The sequence below is a fragment of the Notothenia coriiceps genome, unplaced genomic scaffold, assembly GCF_000735185.1.
Source record: "Notothenia coriiceps isolate Sejong01 unplaced genomic scaffold, NC01 NC01_scaffold00004483, whole genome shotgun sequence".
Lineage (NCBI taxonomy): Eukaryota > Metazoa > Chordata > Actinopteri > Perciformes > Nototheniidae > Notothenia > Notothenia coriiceps.
This window is the reverse complement of record NW_011337184.1, coordinates 591,562-603,392: the sequence shown is the minus strand read 5'-3', so window position 1 is coordinate 603,392 and position 11,831 is coordinate 591,562.

Here is an 11,831-nt window from a genome sequence, read left to right as displayed (position 1 = left end):
ACAGGGATGATAGCTCATATATGAGACTTCAAAGGTCTTTTATTTTGAAACTCTACATCAGAATTTCCTGATTTTCAGTATTCTGAGGCTCTGAGCCCCATTTATTTTCGGCAAAAAAAGTCAGACATTATACAATTTAAAATTAAAATAATAATCGTGGCTTGATATTGAGTAAGAAAATGTTTTTGTGAACCACAGCTTCCGGAAAAAAATACGTATTGCTGGCACGAAACATACTACCAATAGACATTGCTTTTAAAATCGTTCTGTGTGACGCGAAAAAAATTGAGAAATCGTGTTGGTGAACACAAATCAATAGATTCAATTAATTTCGTGACTATTACACGAAATGCCGTGAGACTTACCATGTCACTGTCAAAAATACCATGGTTAGGGGTACCATAGTACTCATACCATGGTACTATTTTAAACAGTGCCCAACAGTAAGTCGAAATATTTCTTAACAGAGATATATTGCCGTCTGCAGTTGAATATATACCACTTTAAAGAAGATAGTGTTTAAGGTATTCTGTTCTTCCATCATTCCGTTCTTACAAAATGCAGCATTTTCCTGCAAAAGGAGTAATCACAACTTATTATTTTTCTCCATCTCCAGAACTTTTGCCAGTTGCTACAAAGTGCAGCACTTGGTATGTGTCTGTGCGGTATCAGTATTCACCACAAAATGTCTGTAGTGGGAGAAAGGGAGCTCTGCAAATCTTCAGGTTTGTGATTATCTGACTTTGTTGCGTCTTTTTTTCCCTGCTCCACGCAATCTCTCTTTTGCTCCCTCTTCAAAACTGTACTTTATACCCATACCACACACACACACACACACACACACACACACACACACACACACACACACACACACACACACACACACACACACACACACACACTGCGTATAGGCCTTCCATTTCTCATCACTATCTGTAAGACCTCACCCCCCCCTTCCCCTTAATTGTTCATCCATTTCCCCAACACTCTCGTTATTTCTCCTTGTCTACATTTCTTCTTCTACCTTTCCTCCCTGAGCTCTATCTCTCTCTCCCCTTCACTGTCTTAGCCCTGCCTTGTGTGTGGTTGTAAGAAAAGGTGTTTCGACCTGACATTGGGTTTGTTCAGCACGTCAGTCCATAGCTGCTGGAAGCTCTGTGGGGTCCTCTGGGGTCGGGTTTTGTTGGTTGTGGAGTGCAGTTGTCCAGCCAAGCCTCATTCTGAATACAAACCTGGAGTTCACCTCTGAGGGGGGAGACAGGGATAAGGCTGAGAGGAGGAGGGGGGTCATCACCACCTCTTCTTCCCTGCATTCATCCCTCCTAACCCCTCTCCTCCTTCTCTGTTCTTCTCTTACTCTATGCCTCAATGCATATACATAAAGTACACACACTCAGGGTAGTCCAACGGCCCTGGGCAAAGACATACAAATACAAGCTTCAACACACCCTGACACACACACACACACACACACACACACACACACACACACACACACACACACACACACACACACACACACACACACACACACACACAGATGCTGGTTGCGATATCTGACTGAGATCCCCAGAGCTGCTCTCTCCCTTGCACTGAGCTTTGTATGATGTTCACCTTTACTCAGACTTCTTCTCAACTCAATAAATCTCTGTCCACACTTTCACTGTAGTTTTTTTTATCTGAATTTAAGTCCATTGTGTTTTTAGCCGGACTACAAACTCCTGGCGCTGTTGAAACACTTCATCACTATTTAGGGGCTTCTGATACTGACTAATGCAATATTCATTATCATAGTGCATTTTTATCAATACTGTTTGATATGTTGACAAGCCATCTCAATCATTATGAGTGATCCCAAATAATTATTCCAGATCTAAACATTTCCCCCTTGCGTTGGGTTGTACAGCACACTCAAATATTTATAATTCATTAATTATTTGCTGTTGGTTATGATCTGACTGTTAACGCCAGGAAATAAATAAGACCTGCCACAGTTGCAGGCAGATTTGCTGGAGCAGCGAAATACTCCGTTTTTACGGTAATTGATGAAGCACTACAGTATACAGTATTTCATGTGCTGAGTAATTTTCTAATTGGTCAAGGGGTAGCAAGTGGTTTTGCAGCTCTGCAGCCTCTCAGCGGGGGGGAACACTTGCTCATCAGAGTAAAAGGAAATAGGGAAAGAAATGCATTGAATTGTGAATCTCTTTAACTGGCAGCATGAACTGAGTTTTTGACTAATGAAAACAAAATGTTCAACACATTGCTTACTTACTGCTTGCTGTACCTTTTTGGGCTTTATAACTGTCATGTTCATACTGACTTTGACTTTCAAAATGCTTCTTCAGTGATCTGATCTCATACACCACTCCTGCTGGAACATGTACAGCTCATGTAAATAAGTCTGGAAGACACTCACATCAGGTTATATGCAGTGTGTGCATGTCCACAGAGAGAATGCGATCCCATATTGGACCCTTCAACTCAGAGGTATGGATTGAATATTTTTGCATAATGGATTTTCCACAACTCACACAGTCATGAATGAAGTGTGATGTTTTAGATGGTTGAAGTTGTGGGAATAGATGGAGAACATATTTTGTGGAAAATTAAGGCACCAGATACATTTCTATCAGAGTGTAGACGTGCAATAAGTAGAGGTAGGTAGGGGATGCTTTTTTAACAATTCCTCCCTTCCACTTTATTGAGAAAATACTGCAATCATGTTGTCAAAATTCCTAAAGGGTTGATTGTAAAAATCCAAGGGAAATTGACAAAAATGGTTGGCGTATTGATGTTTTTTGGTATCATCCAAAAGAGGTGCCTTGATGGGTCATCTGCTCTAAATTCAAATATTCCAGTAGTGAGAAGAACCAAGGGTAATTTTTTTTTTGAGAGCTCACGTAATCCGAAAATCCACCCATAGCGTTTTAAATCACCAGAGGCAGCAGGAATAATGAATCTTTTCGCTGTGTGTACGTCATAAACATGTAAACTGGCTGGGCCGGGAGGTGCAAGAATAATGAGAGGCAGTCTAAACAGTCCGTCATCATCTATGCCTTTAGAGTGGGTCCTTTACCCGGGCCCCTGCAAAGTATATTGGTAGCATTATAGCATAGCGGTCCTCAATTTATCAATAAAAGAACCAATGTGTCACTCCAGCAAACACACAGGCTGCATTTGCATTCAAGATAACGAGACCTGTCATGTGAATTTTATACTCTGTCTCCTCGCTCTGTTGGTGCTGTCCTTCTTTTTTGCTCTCTTCCCTTTTTTCTCGCTTTGGAAATTTGGATGAAAGCTCCTCCCGTGACCACGACTGTTCTTCATGGACCACTCGAATATTCAGATTCTAGTGCGTTGCAGATAAATTATTCATGAATTGTTTTGAATAGTACCATTTCTTTTATTCTATTCTACAAAAATGTGTTGTATTCTTAATTTCTATTGGTTTACATGCAATCTCAATTTTCCCACTTAGCCTATGCCACTTTTCCCACCAACCACCTATTGTTGCATGCTTCCTGCAGCCACTGCTGGTACCAACTCTGGTTTTCACTTCGGCTTTTTCTTTATCAGCCTGCTTCCATTATGTTTGCCTTCTACCCTCTCCTTTTGCAAAAATATAATACGTTTTCAGAGAGCGCAAACAAAAATGTACCTATTACCTGTTCTGAGAAGGAAAAACTGAATTAAAATACAGTAAAATGCAGTGTTGACAGACCAATCCGGAGAGAGTAAACAATAGCTACGGTGGTGGGCAACGACATAATCCCTATACGCGCAAGACTCCATATGCTGTACCGTGTGTTTGTGTATATAATGTGCCCTCCACAGGATGGGTGTGCAATAAAGGCCAAACTACAGCTGTGAGAGAGACACAGATCCCATCGCCAAATCCAATAAGAGGACTAGAATTTCATTACAGATGTTCAGCTTGGATATGACGGCTCCATCAATAACCACCCCACGTGTGAGAGATGTGAGCATGTCGCAGTCAAAGTCGCACAGCCATGGCAGAATCTATATCGGATTGTTTCAAAGCTCCACTAGCCTGAGTCGTCTTCTCTCTCAACGCCTCTTTGTTCTTGCTGATGCTTCTCTTTCAGTCTCTGTCCTTCTCTCTTTCTTTCAGCTTTTTTTTGGTCTTGAGAATAGAAATGTCCAGTCTTTCTTCATTGGAGCAAGGAATTACATCTCAAGTGGTCTGGTTCAATACTGCTGTCCACTCTTCTCTGCTGACAGAGTAGATGTTTGCCTCAAAAAATATATACGGCCCTTGCTATGATTTCCAATTGCATTCTGTCTCTCTCCTCCACGCCGAAACAGTTTTCACCCGTCAAACTACTTTTCATTATCAACACCTTTTGTTATTTGACAGCAAAGTGTTGTGCGTCGGCAACTGTGTTAAATGTTTTTTGTTAGTTTAGTTATTGATGTTCCACTTCCTGTTTTATTTTGTATTGACCTTGTCTCGTTCCTGGTTCCTTTTCTTCCTGCCTTGGTTGTTTTCCCGCCATCATCAGTGGTCGTTTCTCAATCTCGAGGATTCTGGCTTCCAAGCCAATATTTCAAGGATACTACGTCATCGAGTGCCGCCGAAGGACTGTTCCAATCTCCAGCATACTTGGAATTCCACGAGGCCACGTCCTTGGTTTGGGGGTGATTTCGAGGCTGCAAATGGGTAGACTTCGCGTCCTTCAAATACCCACAATGCTTTGCGCACGGACCAATTTCAAAAACCCTTGCGGAGAATGGCTGAACCAACGCAGCACAGCACACATTTAAATGTAAGTATGTAGTGGCGTAGAGCATGTGTTGGTAAATATGTTACTTTGTTGCATTTGTTATCACCAAAAATGTGTTCCGTGAAAGTAAAGCAAGTTCATAATTAGATAGACATCGTGAGGTATTTATTTTCGGTACAGTTTATGTTGAAACCGTTAGAGAGAGTGGCACACATTGTTAGCCTGTTCCATTCTTCTTTGTTTTCCGAAGCCGTGGCTTGGAAGTATACTTGCTTCGTTTCTTAAGGAAGTGACTTGGAAGTATGCGACTACCAAGCCAGTATCCTCGCGATTGAGAAATGGCCAGTGTCTGCCCCGCCCCTGATTGTTTCCACCTGTGCCCACTTCCCTCTTGTATAGTGTCCTGTCTTCCTTTGTTTGTTGCCAGATTGTCTTGTGTCTTTTGCCAAACTCTCCAGCGTTATCCAATTTGCATCTAAGTATCTAAGTTATAGTCATTGTCTGTAGATTTAGTTATAGATCAGGTAGAAGCATTTTTCTAGTTATTAGTTAGGTAAACATTAGTGTAGATTCTTTATTGTATATATTTTTGTACTGTTTCTGCTTTTTCAAGTAAAGACTTTACTTGAATGCTGTGTCTGCCTTCGTGCTTTTGGGTCCACTCCTTGTACACCCGTGACACAAAGAGAGAGTTTGACAATGAATTAAAACATCAATACCAATTCAATGAAATAGAATCTCTGTTGTTTGTAAAGTCAATATCTGTTTCTCTCATTTACTGTGAGACAAACTAAAAGGAGGTTTATAGCTTATTTTCCCAATAACCTACCTAAAAGTAATGGCCCCTACATATTCATAATGGGATGTGCAGTCCTTTGTCATAGCATTTGGTTGAAGCTTACCTTTAAATACTGTTAAACAGGCACTATTGTGTTTTTTGGGGTTTTCCCCATTCCTATAGTGTTATGTAGGTTTTTGTGCATTTAAATGGTCTGCAAAGGCTAAACTCCCAAGGTTCTCTTCATAAGGAGTTTCCCCCTCGCCTCGATTGTAGTCCTTTGTTTACTTCCGTAATATAGTGACATCACTTTGTAACACTCGCACTTCTATTGGCTAGCGCTCCAACGCATTGTACGTGATAGGCTCAGGGCCGTCCCTGGCCAACATGAGGCCCCTTGCAAAGTTATATGATGACGCCCTCTGTTTCGCGAGCGTCGTCCGGGGGGGGGGTGTGGAGTATTAATTGCACCACACTAATTGCGCCACACTAATTGCGCCGCATTTTCGGCTCAGTTGAGGCACCCTCGGCAAGATGAGGCCCCCCGCAGTCTGCATGGTCGGCCTGTAGGGAGGGACGGCCCTGGATAGGCTAAGGGGCGGGACATCTCTAAGCGGTTGACCAATGACAGAGTCGACCAGCTAACCAATCAGAGCAGACTGGGCTCTGGTTTCAGACAGAGGGTGAAAATAGGTGCTGCAGCACAGGCAGTATGAGAAACAGTAGACTAGACACACAATACGAATATGGACCTGAAAATGAGTCCTCTTTAAAATAACACTGCAGTCCATAAGAGATATTAGAACTCACCATACAAAGTCTTAAGAAGGTCAAACCAACTCCACCGGACACTGAATAGAAAGAAAGGACAGCAGCGCCTGGAAGAGTTGTAATATAAAAAAAAAAAAAGAAAGTAATAGAAATGTCAGAAGAATTGTTCAGACCATTCAACTTTTATTCAGACTACCGAATTCGTGAAGGATTCCACTTTTTCTTTAGAAACATAGTTTGTGACAAGGAATTCTTAGCCTCTTTTAAAAGTCTCACATGATTTTGCCATTTTCCTCATTAAAACATGACCTCCAACTAGATATGATTATGAAAATGCTTTTTGTTCAAAAACAGGTGCACAGGTTACAGTTAGGCAGAAATTGTTGACATATAAAAGGCTTTTCATGGTTGTAATAGTATAATGTAAAAAAGCACAACTCAAAATGTTGCACTGCAGATGTGTCATTCATAATGATTGAATTGGTCGTGTCATGCAGGCAGTGGAGAGGCAGAAATATGTCTGCTTTCTTTTTGTGTTTTCTTTTTACAGCTGCCACTTGGGTTGAATGAATGCAGGGTATTGAAGTTCACATTTTTCAATTATCTCTCGCTGCCATCTGGAACCCACTGCTATGGCCAACCTTTGTTTTATTTAATGAGCAGAGTTGTTTCACAGAAGCCCATGAAAATCCAAAATACATCATATATGTTGTAGATGCAAGATTTTGGATTATCAGAATAGCAAACCTCACTCAGTTAATTAGATTTTCATTGTCAGGTATAATTATTCCTTCTCCTACAGTCAAGTGCTGAATATTATGCAAACTTCAGAGAAAAGAAACTGCAATCTTAATTATTGCCATGTCACTGTGATGTGCTGGGCTTCAATCCAACATCTCCACTTTCACATGCATCTTTTGTTTCCCATCACTTTCTGTCTTCTATAAATGACCTAAATAAAGCAAAACGTCTTTTTTTACAACATTAAGTGAGCTCTGCAGTCCATCTAGTGACTCACTGGTGTTGCACCTGTCTCTTTATTCACTTGAATTCCCTAAAACTGCCTGGGTGATACCGTATTGCGTGTCGAGCAACCAGGAAGGATGCCTGACATTATAGTAAAATATTAACACCTTTAGTGGAACAAATGAAAGCAGAAAGAAATTAGTTTGGCACACAGATCGTGACAAAAACATCTGAATTTGTCTCGCTGGCATTAAAGTAATTTCTTATCTCACAAGGGTATATATACTACACACAGCATCATGAGCAGGCCATTACTTTGAATGTATTCCTCTGATGCTCTTTTCATTTCTCATTTTATCCTCCTTTGAGATTTGTTCACAGTGGATTACAGTGCTGAGGATACATGCTGTGGCTTTTGCCAGGCATTGAAATAACTATCATTCTCAGCTCATATCGCAGTGGATTTGAAAGCATTAGTGCATGCCATACATATTTATCAAGGATCATCACATCCAGGCTGCGTATCAAACTTGATAAACATGAGTTTATATCAGAAATCCAGTCCTGTCAAGCGTGAAAGTGATACATTTTCAAGCACATCCGCAACTATTAGTCAATATTTTACTGGGGGATTTCTTTTTTCCAGTTGTCAGCAGGCAACCTACTATACTTTTCCTTTTGCATGATGACATAAGCCACATTAAGAACTCATTACAAGCGTTTACATCAGTTTCTGTGGTAATCTCTAAACAAACACAGCCCGTGAAATAGACTGTGAACCGCACAGTAGCAGATGTATCACTCATTTCTGAGACAAACATGTCTACCTAACATAGGGTAAAGGGTCCAATTGCATCAGCGACTAACTACTGTGCAGACGAGAAGAAGAGAGCCCAACAAAAACAGGTGGGTGAGCTCAGAAAGGAATGATGGGACGGCAATGGGAGCCGTATGTGATTGGAGCATCCTAGCCTCTGTAAACCTTTCTTCTCTCTGCGCCATGTGCAGAGTGTTGATAAGAGACATCATCCCACTGACTCATTAATCAACTGTGAAATGTACAGCTACCTGCCTCTTTCTTATTCCCGTGCCCCCAAAACCCCTCCGCTACCTCCTCTTCTCCACTTCTACCCGCCTGTAAAAAGAAGAAACAAACTGGACTCCACAAGGATTTCCTTTTGAAAGAAAAAAAAAAGGAGAAAATTGCTCTCCTAGCACATTTTCTGTTTCAAGATGTTGTACTCACACCCTTGTGTACGCAGGCATTCACACACAGAGACAGGCGTGAACACACACAGGGGCAAAGAAGAGCCCTGAACTTTCTAATGCCGACACATGTCCTTCATATTTCTGTCTCGGTAGCTTAAATTATGATCACGCAGACAGATAACCGCACATTTTGGCTTAACGACATCAAAACCCAGCTGACACCATCCACTTTATTCTTCCCCTTCTCTGTCCCATCGCTGCTCTCCTGCACTGGTAATACCTGCTATGACATTCCTGATATATATTTCTAAATTGAGCAGTGTGTTGTCCAGCATATACTTTCCCGTAAACTGTGTCAGAACTGCTGATCTGCTGTCTTTTCAACCCAAAGCTCAGCCCCACTCCAGGGAAGGTGAAATGAAGTGAGGGTAGATTTGAATTTTGATCAGTTTATTTGCATGTCAAAACCCTTCATTTATCTTTGATCGCCTTTATAAGGAGCTGACTATATAATAACTCAGCGTGTGTCATCAATTTCTCTGAAAAGTAAGCAACAACCTGACCAAATCAAAGTTTGATTAATAGGCAGGGAGGTATACACATTGTCCTGGTGACAGCTGCGTAAACAGGAAGCCCAGGGAGCCTTTTAACTCTACATTTCCTGATGGAGTAGGTTGTAAAATATACTCAGCAAGGCAGAAGTTCACTTTCATGTTGCATTTATGAAACAGAAAATACTGCTAACAGGCAAAATGCAGTGATTTACATTTACGGTACACTGCGGAGGCATGAAGAACTCTATTTGGTTACACGCATGAAGTGAAAGCCCAAAACATTTTATGTTGTCAGACGGGTTGAACTGAAGTGTCAGTCAGCGGCTCCTCACAGAACATCACCAGGTCCCGTTATCATCAGCGCACAAATGCTGCAGTCTGTCTGCGTTTCACCTTCTCCCAGTTATAATCCTGCCGTAGACCCTCCTGAGCTCTAAATTATTCAGCAAAATGCAAAATACATAGAGGTGTAAATTACTGCAGGTAAGGAAGTGTCAAACTGGAAAAACAGGCCTTGCAATCAAAAGCTCAAATACACTATATTTGTCATTTATTATGGAAATGTACGCATGCACTACAAAAACTCGAAATCTTGCCAAGTATATTCGTCTAACTTCTAGTCAGAATATGTCTTTACACTTGCTATAAGACATTATAACCTCAGAAGTAACACTGCAGTGAGATATCGGGTCTTGTTTTTAGACAATGCATCATCTTGTTAAGTAAAAAAAATCTTATTTTGAGTCGTATCTCAGATGAAACAAATATTTTTTTTACATATTTATTAGAAAAACACCAACTAACATCAGAAAACAGAAAACCTTTGAGCATTTGCGGCTTATATTGTAACAACATCTCCTGATTCTGGTCAAATATAGTTCAAAATGAGTTCTCCCAGCTAATTACAAGATCTGATTTATCTAAATATCCCTTCTTATTTCAAGAAATCTAACCAAGCTGATTTTCACTTGTTCTATTGACAGATTTTTTAACTTATTTCAAGTGAAAACACTTTGTTTTCATTATTGAAAGCAATTTTTCCAGTGTGCAAACAATTTGAATTAGGTTTTCCTACAAAGAGGACCCATGTCTGTGAGACTATGTTATGACTGTGTTGCCTTTTGGACTTCAGAGGCTGTTCTGGAGGGAAAACTGGCAGCTCTGTTTAAACTTTGATGGATTTCTGTCTCTGAAATTGTTAAATGTTGATGTAAGATTAGACACCTTTGCTTTTTTTGATTCTCAAACACAGTCTGACTTTGACTTCTGATGTTACGGATGGGTTTTAGATTGATGTTTTGATTGATTTTTTTTAATTGGACTGTTTTGAACACCCAACCAATGTTTTATTTTCAAATAACTATAGCTGTGAAAGCATGTATTATAGATTGTGATTCATTTAGAACAGCTTGTAAACATTCACAAAGATACATTTGTAATTCAAATGGACTGCAGCATTGCCAGGAACAATAGCAGAGAAATCCTTTATCCTTTAATCTTTTGAAATAGCTGGTAATGTTGAGGGATGTTACAAAAGTGGGATTTTTTGCCATGGTGAAAAGTAACTTAATACATTTACTTAAGGACACATTTGAGGAATTGTACTTTACCCGACTATTTCCCTTTTACACTACTTCATACTTCTAGTCCGCTACATTTTGGCAGCCAATTTTGTACTTTTTACACCAATACATTTATTTACAAATTCGTTGCATGTTGAATTTGTGCTGAAAAACGATACATATAATATCCCAGTGTTTGACATGTTATATTCTCAGAAGCCCAGAGCAGTAAACACACACACGTTTAGGTCATTCCTGCCAGGCCTGACCACACTGTGTACGGTGCAAGCACAGTTAACAATAAAATATTGAGCAAAGTTTAATTTGACGTCCGTTCCCGTGACAGATGGTATACTTTTTTTGTAAATCAACGGGGAACATAAAGCTCTTTGATTCAGAGCATGCATGTACAGTATGCGGTAAAACACTATAGTGGATGTGTCGCCGGGAGACATAAACATTTCGTGGAAACACTCATTGTGCATCAGTTACAGTTCATTCGCTGCAAGGGAAAAAATGATGTATGTATAAACATTTGAAAATACATCCTGCTACCAATGTTCCCATGTGAAATGAATCCGTCAGAAGGGTTTTAAAGAATAGCTAGGATACATTTTAATATAACCTCATATGACCATGTGTACATTGGAAAAAACGATTGCTTTCGTTCACTGTGGCAAAGAGAATATCTCTTTCTCGCATATGGGACGAAATCAAAGTCATCTGTGTGAAGGAATGCCATCAACAGGACAAATGATCACAGCAATAACTTGTTCAATCTACATAGGTATGAGGCCTTTGAGTATTTAAAGGGCTTGAAATGTACTTTGTTTTGCCCAAAGTTAGCATAAAACTGCCGATTTACAGTACAACAACTCAATGTGGTCACAACCCCTCCTAAATTATAAAGTGTAATCTTCACACAAAAAGCAAGATGTTGTGTGTTGATCATTCAGGTTTAGAGGAGCTTGTGGGTAAATGTTTGAACATATTTGTTCCCCTGTTTTCAGGCTTAAGATAATCTGCTAAACAGCTGCATGGCGGTACCTTCATATCCAGTAATATATGAGTGTCCTTGATCTTTACTTTTGTCAAGGGAATCATTTGAAAATGTCAGATCATTCCTTTAAGTCGATACTAGAAGGACATATTTGAACAAGTTCTATATTTTTCAGTAAAAAGATAAGGGTATGGATGCGGATGAAGTTCAAGACCTAAAATATAAAGCCTTTTTTTTTTTTTA